This window comes from Toxotes jaculatrix, chromosome 2 (assembly GCF_017976425.1).
Source record: "Toxotes jaculatrix isolate fToxJac2 chromosome 2, fToxJac2.pri, whole genome shotgun sequence".
In the NCBI taxonomy this organism is placed as follows: Eukaryota; Metazoa; Chordata; class Actinopteri; family Toxotidae; genus Toxotes; species Toxotes jaculatrix.
This window is the reverse complement of record NC_054395.1, coordinates 378134-394007: the sequence shown is the minus strand read 5'-3', so window position 1 is coordinate 394007 and position 15874 is coordinate 378134.

Genomic DNA, 15874 nt, shown 5'->3' with positions numbered 1-15874 from the left:
CCACAGGGAACTGCTGCATGCATGGGAAAGACAGCAGGAATGTGTTCCACACAGCCCTTGGTGGAGAGATTACAAAACCCAACAATTGTCTTTATTTGGCCTGGTTGGATGCAGCGTGGCCACTCAGGTAGGCAATTCATTTCAATTTTATTTATATAGCTCCTTTAACAATCAAAATAGTCTCAGAGTGCTTCAAGGAGACCCAGAATCTGACCCAAGATTAAGCACCTAATGCGACAGTGGCAAGAAAAAAAAAACCCTTTTAAAGGGAAGAAGAAACTTTTAGCAGAACCTGGCTCATATGGGGGACCCTCCTGCTGATGGCCGGGCTGGGTGAAAGGAGGAAAAGGAGGAAGATAGGACAGTTAGGAATGGAGGAGACGAGAAGAAGGACATGCAGCATATAAAACATGATACAAACAGGAAGTGGACGATGTTAGAGGGACAGCATCAGATTCCAGATCAGTGAGTGGATACTGTGTGCTCTGCAGATTACAGTTATGATAGGAAACAGAGCATAGACGTAAGAAGCTGTCATGGTTGGTAATTATTTACATTACAGTCTGCAGAGAATATTAATCCAACATGTATCTGTAGCAGAGTGGAACATAGTAATGTGTTAGAAATGGATCATTGTAGACAATAAACAGCAGCAAGTTGGTGGAGCCAGGACCACAGACAGAACATGCAGCTCTGGAGCCAGAGATGCCTGCAAGTTGCAGAGAAAGAGAGGACACAGAGTTAATGGCATATAATTAAAAAAACTGTGCTGGGTTTGTTAACTGTAAATCGACACTTGCAGTTTGACCTTAAGTCACAGGTTAGAAAGTTGCTTTTGAATGTCACAATTTGGAAGTTATACCTTGTTGTGTACTTTCATTCATTTTTTGTTTGTTTTCCCCGGTTCTTAGGCGAATAAACATCTCACAGAGAGCCAAAGAAGAAAAGTAGCACGGTCCATGTGCCACGACCCCAACACAGCGGAGAAATTTTACGCGGCTCTCCCCAAAAGAGATGTGGCTTACAACACTTGGAAGCTGAGGATGAAGGCCGTAAAGCTGGACAAGAAAAAAGCCAAAGCCCCTCCAAATCTGCCGGAGGATGAGTCAAGCTGCTCTTTTACCTGGACAAGCTCAGAGGATGAGGAGCCAGTTTACAACGACGAGCCCGACTCCAGCTCATCCACATCGTCTGAAGAAACTGAAGAAATGCAAAGGAGACGCAGTGGGCTGAAGAGGCGACTTAACAACTACTTAACAGTACTCCCAAGAATTCACCAAAAACTGAAACTCCTATAGAAATCATCTCACCATCAAAAATCCAGGTGACGCTCGAAAGAATGAAACCGTCGATTCAGGAATACTACTGGAATAAATGGAAAGTCACCATGGATGTCGTGGGAGGAGCCTCAGCCCCAGTCTCCAAGCCAGCATCCGCCTGAGGCCCCTGAGAAAGAGCAATGCGCAATTGATGCTGAGTCCATGCCATCAGAAATTTCTCACCCTCAAGATGAGCAGCCCAAGGTCACTGAGGAACTGCCAGGCACAAGCGACTCTGATCCTTTTTGGGGAACACAGGAAATCAGAGATGCCCTCGATTGCCAAAATGAAGCGATAGTCAAAGAATCGACATTCAGTCAAGAAATACCACTCCAAATTGAATTTGGGTTCCCATCGGATCATGGAATCGAACATGATGCCTTACCCTCCTGCCATGTAAAACCACCTCACAATCTTTACAGTGTGTCACTGTGAGGTCAGAAGTTAGGGTTAGGTAAAGTGTTATTGTTAAATGGGTCATGGCTGATCATGATCATGGTTCATGGCTTTTTTGGTTCTGACATATTTTTAAAAGTCGAGGTTGACTGCTGTAGCTGTGTTCTACTTGATTTTAGGGCTGATAAAGGTTCTTTTATTCCTTTAGTATAGTGTGTCATGTATGTATTATGTATAAGTGAGATGTTGATGTGACAATGTGTCACTCTGTTTTGAAATATTGAGGTTGAGACATTTTATATAATTTCCATACTTTAGGACACAGTATGGAAATTTTTTGATAAAGTAAGATCAGTGGCGGCCGGTGATAAAAATTTTGGTTGGGGCGCAGGTGACTAGGGTGGGTCAACAAAGGTAAAACAATATAAGGTACCTCACATGTAAAATAACACACACACACACAAATTAGTGCTAGTATATACTTCATCCCTTACTACTATGGCGCAGTGGTAAGAACATATTCTTACAAGAACAGTGGGGTGAACAGTTGTGTGATCACCAGTACAGCACAACAAAACTACTTATACAAAAACTTTGCCCGCCTTTCTTTCAAATTGGCAAATTTCTCTATGGTACTCTCTGGTTGAAGTCGGTCATTTCAGTAACCAGCTTTTTTTCCATGGAGAGGGTGGCCAAGGCATTCAGTCTCTCTTGGGTCATTGTGTTCCTCAAAAAATGTTAGCCATCAATGTAGCGCAGCACAAGCACAAGTTGAGTCTTTGTGGCTATATCCGTTGTCTCATCTGCCTGAATGGATAAGAAGTCGCTGTTCTGGGCTTCTTTGATGATGTGCTCCCTCACAACACTTTGCATACAGTCCAGCAGCTTGTTCTGCACTGTTTTTGATGTCTCCTTGAACATGGTGGCGATCTCAAGGTGCTCCCTCAGCACACTATCAAGTGAGGCCACAAAGTCCACCAAACCACGGAATATCCCCAGGTTATCCGAGCTTTCACTCTCAATATGCCCACGCAAAGCCAACTGAAATGCACCGCAAAATTTTACACAGTCAATTATTCTCGATAAGATATGAAGATTTTTGTCACCTCTTCGTTATGCTTCTTGATGGCAATTCTGTAGCCTTCGTCAAGTTGTTCCGTGAAGCTAAGTCTCCCAAAAAGACTTAGCTTCATGCTATTATCCAAATGACTGCAGCTACTTTCATGTCGTTTACATTTTTTGCTGAGATGTTTTAAATCCCGCACACCTGTAGCAATCCACAACGTTTCAGTTCAAGGACTCTGAAATAAAAGACAGGGAAAGCAAAAAAAGGCATCTAATAAATCTAACAATGCCATTGGTTCGGACGCACAGACAACGCGTCCCCTTCTCCTAATACAAACTATGATATGTAATGATTCTTATATTTACCAAAGAAATATGCTATACTATAAATATTTTGGTTATGCGTTTATGTGAGATTAGAAGTTTGGATTGGGCCTTATGTATATAGACAGTGACGCTGTAGGCTGCCAGTGCCAGAGGATGTGGCTGTTTCACAGGTAGTTCATTTTGCTTTCAAGTATTTGATTGTATTCAATCAATAGTGATTTAATTATTGCAAGTTAGTCTCCCTAACAACTCACTGATGAGCTTTATACATTATATAACATAAGAAAAAAGAGACTTACAAACCTGAACCATTAAGTATGGACAAAGCCAACTTTCTCCTCTCACAATCCATCTCTTTCCTGGATGTCCCAAAGGACAGTACAGGCAATGCAGGAAAGGCCTCCATCACTGCCTTTGCCATCTGACAAACACATATATTGAAAAATGTCATCTGTGCTGCACTGTTATTTGCATTTAGAAGCAAATTACAAGCCAGAAAGAAGATATCTCTGTAGTAATAGATAGAAATACATAGAAGATATCATAATTGTTACATATGAAGCCCAATGTGAAAATCTGTTTCAGATTTCAATAGGAATAGGTTTGTTTTTCAGTATAAAGTGCATTGAAATACTAATACTACACTACAATAATATTACTACAAGTATTGTATTATATTCAAAGATGAAAAACATCAATGTAAACAGGTGACTAAAAACTGTACACAAAATCAAATCAAGACACTGAACTAAAAAGCAGCGCAGTTCTAGTAGATTTTGACACAGACAACGATTAACATAAACAATGCAAATATAGTGGTTCACGTAAAACAGAGTTACCATGGTGACAATGACTCCACAATTACTACTGTCATGTTGAACTGGATGGTGCATGGTTGCGCCTTTTCACTTGATAGTCCCCCAATCCTCCTTGCCATAGCAAACTGTTCTCATCTTGAAGAAGTCCCTTTAAACAAAGTGGAAGAGTCTCATATGTTATAACATGTAGGGAGAATAAAAATACCAATTTAGACCACAAGGCACAGACTAACTTTTACACTAATTCGGGTTTGGAGATGTCTGCCTTTGCCTTACTGCTACTGCTACGAAAAAGGAGAAAATATTACTCTCATCTCAGAAAATCTGTATAGAATGCTTGCTGTTTTAGGCAACTTTTAGTACTGTGTGTAACGTCATTGCTTGTGTTGCGTTCAGTGAGGCTCCACAATTTTGGATTTTCACTGTCTGTTTGAAGCGATTTTCTTTTACAAAATTGAATTAATTATGAAAAAATGTTATGGCAAGAGCATACATTTTTATTCAAAAATATTTGTGCATGTTAAATGCAAACATGCTAAGAATTTTCATTGTTTCTGTTCAAATGCTTTCATAAGTTGAAGAGTACTTGCTTAAATAGTGCGCTAAGAAAGCAGCTAAAATATGCACTGTTTGTGTTTGAAATTTTAATATTAAACAGTCTTTTTTTGTATTATTTTGGAGGTTTTCCCCTACTTCTACTGCTTGGATCAATCAATAACACAAATCTAAATGACCCTTGTGAGTGAAATCCAGTTTAAACTTCTGTCAGAGAGTCATACTAACAAGTGGGGAATGCTGCACAACCATATAGCACCAAAAAGACTGAGCTTGTGGCTGGCAGTATGTACTGCAACAAATGTGATGTTATTTCAGAGCAATATCAAAAAAAGACATAAAATAAAGGATCTTAATATAAGTTTCCCAACAATCACTAACCAGCAACTTCCAATGGACTCCCTCAGTGTTGACAAAGGAGAGTATCGCTTGATAATCATCAAATTTTGTCTATAAAAACAATAGAAAAAGTTAAATCATTTCAGTGAAATCTTGTTTGTATAAAACACACACACACACACACACAAAATTACCTTTGGCATGGCATGTCTGAGCACATCTCTTTTTCCAAAAAGTATCACACCTGCTGTGTAATGGTTAAGGATGTATATGGAGTCTCCAGTTTTGTACTGGTGAGCAGAGAGGTGGAAGATGCCCTCAATAACCTAAAGATAATCATTTGGATGAAGATATGACACAAAACCAGCCAACACAACCACAAATTACATGACAAAAAAACAATGAATAAAATGTTATGGCTGGATTTGTATTTTTGTGTATACCTCGCCTGTTAGCCACTGGTGAGGTCTCAGTGTTCGTAGGTCAGTGTGGTAGATCACCAGGTTGTTCCCCCTTACATGGCTGGGGAGCACAGCGACCACCACTTCTGTGTTCTTCCGTTTCCACAGTGATGTCAGCTGCAAAGAGAAATTAATAATTTCATTAAATGATCAACTTTAATATATTTTTAATACATTATGCAAAATATATAACTTGTATTTACAAAAGCTGTAAAATTATATGTTTAAAACATTTAAGTAGTATATAAAGAAGGAAGACAAGGATATTAAGCCATGAAGTGATGTATACAACAAAATATGTAAAATTGGAATATTTGAAGTTTTATGGACTAACAGGCAATGACACATGAAGCTTATCTAAATATTTACACTTAAAAGTTACTTAAAAGTACTTAAAACTTAAAATTAACGTTATTACTTAGGAAGGTGATTGTTACCTGCTCTTCTTGATCAGTGGAACTTTTCTGGCTGGCATTTGGTGTCAATATGTCAGCACAGGCTCTTTCCATCTCCCTGACTGTCCGTTCATCATTGTTCACAAGGTGAATAATGAGCTGTTGATGTGCTTCTGCTGCTTGTAAGATAAGATAAGAGATAAGATAGACTTTATTCATCCCACAACGGGGAAATTCAATTGTTACAGCAGCATATAGAAAAATGTTTGTGGAAATCTTTTACAGCAGAGACTATACTGTTTGCACAAAGTGGCAAAGGGAAGTGGAACAGTCCCAAACTGATAGCTGGAATGGCTACAGTCGCCATTTGCTGTTCCCTTGCTATTAGGAGGATGTTCCGCAATGTCTCCTTCAAGGTCTCAGTTGCTTTGCTCAGTGCACTTTTAGATGGTCTGGGCTTTAAACGTGGGCCCCCTGCATGGATTAACTTCTTACACGGTAAGTTACCAGCATTGGTCATAATAGCCTGTCCAGGTTTTAATGGTCCATACTTAGATACGTGGAGATTACATTCCACCTTGATCTGTGGTCCTCCAGCTGCGCTTAGAGCAAGCGCTAAACCTCCACAGTGGTTTCTTCTGTTTCCACCGTTCCACATCTACCCTATGAGTCTGGATAATAATAAAAAGAGCACTAAGTCTTGTTAATATGAATGCTATATAATGATTTCCATTGTTTGATTATAAAAATATACTTTATTAAGGTCTGCGAGTACTAGTATGTTTCTAATTCTAGACTTAAAATGGTTCTGATGCACATTAAGAATAACACATTAATATGTTTAAATAGAAGCATATCATGTAAATAGTGCTTTAAATGGAAACTCTTGCTTTTAATAAATTGTAAACCATCCAGGTTCTTATTCATATCTTGCTCTTTATTTTCTGAGAGTCTTGGTAATCTCTTAGTAGTGCACTGTGCATGACCTTGTATGTCTGTAGTCATCCAGTCTGGTCATCCTATTCTGTTAAAACCTAATCTTTTTTAGGTCCCATCGGCTCTTCTCCATTATGCCCTGGGTTTTATTGTCTGTGGTGTAATTCTGTTCAATAATGTCGTTCGTGAAATTAGTATTAGTATGAAGTGTAATTTCCACTCGGATATATATATATAAATCATGTTAGTATGCATTAACATGCTATATCTTAAAGTGGTGCTTGGCTCAGGCCTAAGACTACATTTACCTGTGCCGATGTCTGGGATACTCTCTGGAATCGCTTTGTTAGCTTTTCATAGGGCTGGCATCCAAGGTCCCCTGCAGTAAAATCACACAACATTAATAAAATAAAAAAAAATAATACATGCTTTAAAAAGAAAATGTTAACTCACCCAGCAGTAAGCCTGACCACAGCACAGCCTGTGGGAGAAAGTGTTTTCGCAACTTGGGGATAAAGTTGGGACAGAAGTAGACATTTGGTTCACCAGCTTCATCCAATGGGGATCCCTGGATCACACTCTTAAAGTGGTCATCAAATGGTGTAGGGCCCAAATCACTCTGTAAATGCTAGAATCACATTCATGCCATTAAAAATGTTGCTTACAATGCAATATTTATGTGTCCCATGCTATTGTGCCTTTCTTTATTAGATGGATGAATATTCTATGTGCATGGAGGAATTTCCTTTTGAAAAGAGAAATGATCATTTTGTGTCCTCATCTTACTCAAAAAAACGTAACATATGTGGTTTTGCATTTCCCCAAATGATGACCTACCACAAACTCTTCCTCAGAAACACCTGGGTCTTCAGTGTCTGGTTGTACAGCTGCTGTCAGAAGCACCTGCAGGTTTTGAAAATGTTTCTCAACATTTTCACCACTGCATGGGCTTGACAGCAGCACAGTAGCACTAATCAGCACTTCATCCAATTCTTTCAGAGTTGTTGCCTGGGTCATCAACCCAAAGATGTGCATGCAGAGTTTATAGTGTGTAGGAGCACTGTGAGGAGGACAGGAAAAATACATAATTAATATAATCAACATGCCACTATATTTTAATATGACAAAATAATATGCACTTAAAAACATCACACTGTTTTTTTTTTTTTGCAGAGGTCCTTAGCATTCTTCATCACATGACTCAGGCACCTATGAAGGATGGACAATGCAAGTGCATGCTCCTTTCCTTGTCCCGTCACAATATCGAAATACTGTGCCAACAGTTCATTTAGGCTAAGGCCACATAGGTTCTGTGCAATTGATTGCATCAAAACTGCACAGCCATCACAAATGTACATAATAGCTCTTTTTCGAACCTTTGGGCCATGCTGTTTAATGCAGTCAGTGACGAAAGATGCAAGACAGAATGGCACTGATGCCGTGGTGTGTTCACAGGTAGCATAAGTGGCAACTGGAAGAGGAGAGCATCCTTTGACAGGATTTCTTACTACAAGTTTGTAGATGTAAAAAGGTGTGCTCTCCCCTTTTGCCTTCTTGATTATGCTCCCTGTGGCATCAAAATAAACAATGTCATCCTTGGACCACTGATAAAACACATGAATGGTCTTCTTAGACCACAGCATGATCCCTTTTGGCTGCAGGATGATTTTCTGGATCAGCTGGTCGTTCGTGGCTTGCTCCTCTTCATGCATCAGTTGCAGACTGAGCATGTCATTGTTATGCAGCCTTTTCTTCTTTCTCTCTTCCCAGGACAACGTCTTTAAGACAGCAGTTGAAGGGACCTCATCTCTGTTCCCAGAGTGCAGGACAGTCTCCTCTAATTTATCCAAGCTCTCCAAATATAGAGTTCTTGGGAGTTTAGAGCTGATTGTATTCGCTGTAGATGGTCTGTCATCTGCTCTGATAGGCCTCCTTTTCAACTGCTGCTTACTGTGACATACAATGTCCCCCTGAAAAGTGACAACAGCCTTGAGGGAGGAGTCACTGTCCACCTTTACAAATGCCTGTACATGGCACTCGTCAAAACGGCAGTATGCAGTACAGGTAAAAACAGATTGAGCCAAGCATCTTCACAGTGTGCCTCTTGAACCCAAAACTGCAGTAAGGATTGACACTTCTGAGCCCTTTGGCTATAATGTTAGTCCATTGCAAACTTCTGAATTGCCGTTTGTGTTGAGTTTGTCTCAGTTTGCGCCAATCCTTGGGTGGAATAAAAATATGAAAAAAACATGGTTCCTCAGGCAACTTGTGTGTGAAGAAATCCTGATGAGCATCCTCACTTAGAGACGATCTGGTACTGATGGTGTTCTGCAAATTTAAACATTAAAAGTAATCAACTTATCTGAGTTATGTTGAAGTACATGTGATAATGTTCAGTCATGACTGAGTACATATAAAATAAGACATTTTAGACATTAGTTGGAAAGAGGCTGTGTCTTTAAACACACGGTCTTGTGTGACACTGTAGAAAACTGTGAATACCACATATAAATTGTAACATTCCTACATTACTGCTGTTTCTGTGGTGTTGCCATTTCAGAACTGACACATGCAGTGCACCAAGGGAGAATTAACTGATGTGCATCAAAGGAGCCACTCTCTCACTCACTTTCTACTGCATTTTGTCCTTTAAGTAGATTTGATTAAATCGTTTTTTTAAATAGATGAAGTATTTTAATTTCATTTGACTTTTTAGGAAGTTAGTCTAACATTACCTCTTGGCTGTCATGTACAGAAGATGATGGTGATTTTGGAGGAGGCACGTGGCTGGCTGCTTCTCCTTCTTCAGTGTTCTCCTCTGATTTGTTTTCAGTCAAACAGTCCTTTGCATGTCCTGATGAGAGGGGCTAAGGCTCTGCAATATCCACAGAAACCCCAAGCAAAATAAGTCAAGATCCATATATAACATATGGTAATAATTTGATCTGGGTTACTACTACAAAAGGTTGACATGTTCAAACCCTTCTTGTGACTGATCAACAACTTCAGACTACTCATACTATCTTCTGTATGTAGTAACTGGAGGTACTATGGAGGTATCTCACGAGATTCAGGATCATTTTTCCTGGGGGAGAGAGGAGCTCTCTTTATTTTATTCTAACTTTTCATTGTTTATGCAGACTTTTAATACACACGCAAAACACTGCAACACAGCAGAGGAAAGGGAAAGGGAAAAATGAAAAACATGCCTCCTTTTAATAGTCCCATAAATCACTTACATTTGATATTTCTGTGTTATGTTATAAAACTTGGTAAAATAAAGTCTACCTTTACCTCTGGAATGTCATGTGTAACATCATGCGTGGCTGAATCTGCCTCAGCTTCAGCAGCAGCAGTGCCTTCTGGTATCGTATCCAAACGAGCAGAGGGAGAAAAGCTCTGCAATATCCCCACAACCGAAAAAATGTTAAAATTATAGTGAATTATTATTTTAAATAGTTACAGAACATGTAATCTAAGCAGAAAATTTGCAACTAAATTCTAAATAATAAAATATAATAATAATAAATAATAATAAAATAATAAAATATTGATTGTGACAAATTGTGAATCGTCATTACCTGGTGATCCTTAAGGTAGGCATTTTTTATTCTTGTCCTATTAGATAAGACATTTGAAATCCCTAACTCACTGCACACAAGTCCCCAGAAACTGCTCTCAGGATAAGAGCTTTCCTTTGACAGTGGCACATCTGCCTTGTCCTGTAGCTTCTGTATATAGGACAGGATGTCTGCTGCTGTCTTAAGCAATTTTCTTGACTATAACAACAAGGAGGAAAATAAAAATTAGGGTTTCTTTAAATATTTATTTAAGCAATCAATACATATACCGATAACCTTTCTACTAACCTTCCCGAATGTTGTGAAAGAAAACAATCTGTAAAGGATGACATTTTAAAAAACAATAAATTTGTTAATATAACATGTTATTGCATTACATATTTACCACTATATTACCAATACTCCAATATATATGTATTATAATATATTTCTCAATCTTGTTACAGAAATAAATTGATGATGTAGTGGCAAGCTTCAGGGAGAAATACCCCAAGCTGAATGATGTACTTCTAACCAAAAGTGCAACCATCAAAGGAATGTCCTACAGAATTGGCATGCTAATTCCGTATGGTTCAACTGGTGGCCTGCCCGAGTTGCAGAGAGTGCAGAAATTCTTCAAATCTGCATTTTTGAAAACAGTCTGAGCTTTGTTGTAAGAATACTGTGTGCATGGTATCATGAGCATTTCACAGCTTATGAGCTCACTACATCTCCTAATAGAGAGGTTGCCCTTGTTGATCTTGAAAACCTGACCGATGCTTACCCACTCTGTGACTACACTGTAGGTGTGAGACGGATGGTTACTTTGAAAAGGCACATTATAGTTTAAGGTAGGTCTATAATGACACTTTTCTTTCTCAGTAATCTTATGAAGTAGAGGTGTGACAAATAATTAATAATAATAATTTTTTTTTTTTTTTAATTTTATGTCAAGATGTCAAGTCCCATCCATCTGAGAGTCGTCTTTGGCGGAGATGATGCCAGAAAGCTTACCCTTTTGTCAGGGATGCCAGCATCAGTGGATCAGCTTGTTCTTGAGATAAAGACTGTTTTTGGACTTGAACAGCCGTTCAGGCTTCAGTATAAAGATGCAGACTTTGGAAATGAATATGTCAATCTCACTTCAACCAGTGAGATAAGAGACAGGGATACTCTGAAAGTGGTATTTTTTGCATGTGAAGAAACTAGCTCCAGCATTCCAGGAACTCTACCACCTTGCAGCAGCAGCACCCCAGTGACTTCTCCCACTACATCCCACAGCTCTGTGAACCCCCTCAGCTCTCCATCCTTGGACAGGGACAGTTTTTCTTCTGACCACTCGTTTGGCAGCGCAGACACCAGCATTTTGGATCCAGCTCCAGAGTCAAGAACTTCTTGGCCTCCACTCTTCATTGTTCCCTATTTTTCATATTTTGCTGAAATTCAACTCCAAAGAGCAAATGCAGAATTCAGAGCAACTCAGGGACTTTTCTTACTCCTCCTCCAAAGCTAAGAATGGATATCCTTGAAGTTATGGCTGAACAGATCTTCAAATATACAGCATACCCCAGTGATTCCCAAATTGAAGAGGCTGCTGAGGTCTTAGTGCATACCCATCCATGTTTGAGGGAAAGAGGAACTCGTGCTGGCCATGAAGGATGGAAACAGTATCTAAAGACAAAAGTTGCCAATTTTCGCACAAAACTGAGCAAGATTGGACACTCTGAAGTCAGTGTAAACTCCCTCAAGAACAAGCGCAAAGGTCAAGAAAAAGCAGCCGCAAATATAAAAAAACCAAGAAAAGCAGAGGTTAACTTTCTCCCATCCTTCCCTAACGGTGAAACAGGAGAGAGTCTTGAGAATGAAAGAGTAGCTCTCTTGTCGGAGGTGAAAAAGAAAAACAATGAGGCTGCGGTCAAGGCGAAAATGCAGAAGACCTTCTACTACAGACGTCAGGAGGTTGTCCAGGACTCACCTTTAATCTCTGAATTTGTGAACAGATGGCCTGCCTTGTTCACAGTGAGTGAGGTGAGTATTACTGTTGATATTTTGCACACTGCTCTGCTGATGTAGAACTGCTTTCCAAAATTATGTGCTGATAATAATTTCCTGGGGGGAAAGATTATTCTGTATTAACATAATTTTTTGTACAATGAAGCCATTATAAGTTATTATTTCCCACTGTTTTTCATGTGAGTAGCATTTCTTAGGACCACATTTTGGAGACAAAGTTTTCGTTATAAAGCTAGACTGTGCACTCACTTTTCCAGTGGAAAGTTTTGAAATGCAGAGTGGTGACATTTCAACATACTGACAAACAATCAGCTGTCACTATTCAGATTTTGTGTAGCTGCACAACTTTGGTATTGATGGCTTGCACAACTGCTCTCTATAGCTTGACAATGAGCCTGACATGAATTGGGGCAGGTCCTTTTATGATTCTTTGTTGTTTACAGCTTGACATAGTCCTGAAATATATAAAGCAAATAATGATTCACATTAGAATGTTGAGTACAGACCACTCATCATTCAAGAAGATTGTGATATGATTCATCTGCCCAAGGGTAAGTCTCCTTTTATAGTCCAAATTGTCTGTCCTTATTCAGCCCCTGCTTTTTTAAGCATGAAAGTTATAACTTCTTTGGATCTCCCATTTACATTTCTTTTCCATCACTGTTTCTCTTATAGATAAATGCAGAATTCATGCGTATAACAACGATGCCACTTCAAGCCAAGTTCTTGGCAGAACTTGACAAATACACAGCTAATTTATTTATTAATTTATCTCTAATGCAAGATGGTGCTCCGCACGGTGTGACACGGCGTTGCTCTCCGGGTCAAGTTTTACAGTGTTTTGTTATTTACAGTGCTCTTATTGATGTTTCATGTGAGATACACCAAGGCTCATGTGAAGTACGACCGAGATGCCCTGATAAAACTTGGGGAGATGAGTCACAGAGGACATTTTAACATCGACATCCTCCGCTCCTTCCCAGAGCTACTTCTTCACCCCGAAGAAACGCCGGGCCAGGCCGCAGCAGGGCGATCTTCTAGACCCCAGAGACCGATCAGGAAGTGTGGCCGGCGGGGAGGAGCAGCACGAAGGCTCCGTCGTCTGGTTAGCAAAGGACGGCTAACCCTCCCGGTCATACTTCTCGCCAACGTTCAGTCTCTGGTAAACAAGATGGACGATCTTCACGGTCGGATGGCTGCACAAAGGTACATCCAGGACTGCTCTGTGCTGTGTTTCTGTGAAACATGGCTCGGACCACAGACCCCAGACGAGGCCATAACACCGGCAGGCTACGCTGTTTACCGAGCCGACCGCAGCGCGACGGATAGCGGTAAAACTCGCGGAGGAGGCACTGCAATCCTCGTCAAACACGCCTGGAGCACCGACAACACGGTAATAACACAGTCATGTTCCGAAGATGTGGAATATATCACCGTGAAGTGCAGGCCATTTTATCTGCCCAGAGAACTGCAGTGCATCATACTGAGTGTGGTGTATATACCCCCCTCGGCCAACAAGGACAACGCACTGAGGGAACTACAGGACATGATCAGCAAACATGAAAACACATATCCAGATGCTGCTATTGTTATGCTCGGAGACTTTAATCACTGTGATCTCCGGAAAAATATCCCAATAGCCGTTATAAAATATGCTGATGACACGACCGTCCTCGGCCTCATCAGAGGGGGAGATGAGTCAGCATACAGGGACCTGGTGCACAAGATCACGGTCTACGGTGAGGATAATGATCTTGTGCTCAACCTCGAAAAAACAGAAGAACTCATTTTGGACTTTAGGAGACGGGCGCCCCCTCTGCAGCCACTCACCATCAAAGGGACTATGGTGGAGCGAAGCGACAGCCACAAGTTCCTCGGCCTGCTCATCTCTGAGAATCTCAGCTGGGCCAAAAACACCATATTGGTAGTGAGAAAAGCCCAGCAGAGACTGCACTTCATCAGAGTGCTGAGGAAGGCGGGACTTGGACGCCAGCCGCTCATCCAAGCCTACAGAGGACTCGTTGAAAGCATCCTCACCAGTGCCATCACAGTATGGTACGGCAACACCACGCTGGCTGAGAGGAAGTCGCTTCAACGAGTCATAAAAGCTGCAGAGAGGGTCACTGGATGCAGCCTTCCAACCATGGACTCAATCTACACCGAGCGCTGCAGACGCAAAGCACAGAGCCTCCTGAAAGACAAACACCATCCAGCTCGTGCTTTGTTTCAATGGGTGGACTCAGGCTACAACCTGAGGCATCGCAGGCCGGTGAGCATCAGTGCCCACAGAGCCCGCCTCCACAACAGCTTCTTCCCAGCCACTGTCAGAACAGTGGCACAGGACATTAAGGAGGGAAGAAGCTACTACATAGCATAACCCTGACAACGTGCAAAAAACCATGTCAAAAAACAATCTGGTATTACTATGTGCAATATGTCTTTATATTCACCATGTGAAACAATTCAAAAATATTCAAAAATATTTGCAATATCACCACGTGCAATATGCCTGTTAAGATCACCATGTGAAACATCACATACAGGAAGTGACAGTGTGCCTATATTAGGCACCTAATTTTCTTAATTTTCTTAAGAATCTTCCCAGTATTTTAAGTGCACTATCTCGCTCTTCTTTTGTATTATTTATTTCTTGGTTATTTTATTTCTTATTTTATTGTATTATTTAAACCTTAAGCTTGACTCTGGGGAGGGATGCACAAGAATTCCAATGCACATGTACTGCAGTGTATCTGTGCAAATGGCAAATAAAACTCTATTCTATTCTAATTTGATGGAGGTCCTCAGCAGTAGAGGAGGAGCTGCTGGAAGGAAGATCAAACTCCTCATGGCTCCAACAGCTAAGGCAAGTGCATTAAACTGCATTATTTTAGCCAAATATGTTTTTTTCCCCCATGAAAAATCTCCTTTTCCCATCAACCTTCTACTGTTTAATTTTTTTCCTCATTTGTCTTTTGTTTTCCTCCATCCACCCTCTGTCTGATTCCTTAATTTTTTTTTTACCTCCATTCTTTCTTTCCTTCATGCATGAGTGATGTAGGACCCCTTTCCCATTTTTTAGTGTCTTCAACTTATATACTTAACTTTTCCTTCATCTGACCTTTACCATCCCCCTCTTTTGTCTTTCATCTTTCCACTACACTTTTCCTCTTACGTCCTATAGGTTTTCCTTTTCTTTACATCATCAGCTTTACACCTTTCCTCTTAAAAGGTGTCGAAGGAGTCTTGAAAAATTTATTGATTTAATATAAATTCTTTTGCAGAGTGAAGACATTGTAGTCAAGAGGGACTGTGTACTTCGAAGTCTGTTTGTCTATCTCAATGAGGACAGGAATACTCTCATCAAGGAGTACTTGGTCAGTAATTTTATTTTACTGTGACCTTTCAGTCTTGAACTTGCAATGTTTTATCAGTTTATTTCAAAATTGTCAAATTGGTTTTCACTATTAGAACGTCAACAGTGAAGAAGCTGAGAGAGAGATCGTGCAGACCACCATGGGGCTTTATGTGATCCAAAAAGATGGTGCTGATGATGAGGAAAAGCCAGAGGATGTTGGAGTGGTGATTGAGGGTGTGGAACTGCTATGCAACCTGGGAAGTATTTCCTTTGGATGTGTCATGCTTTTTGGATTAATCTACACTCTCAACTTGAGTTATCCCCAGGAACACAAG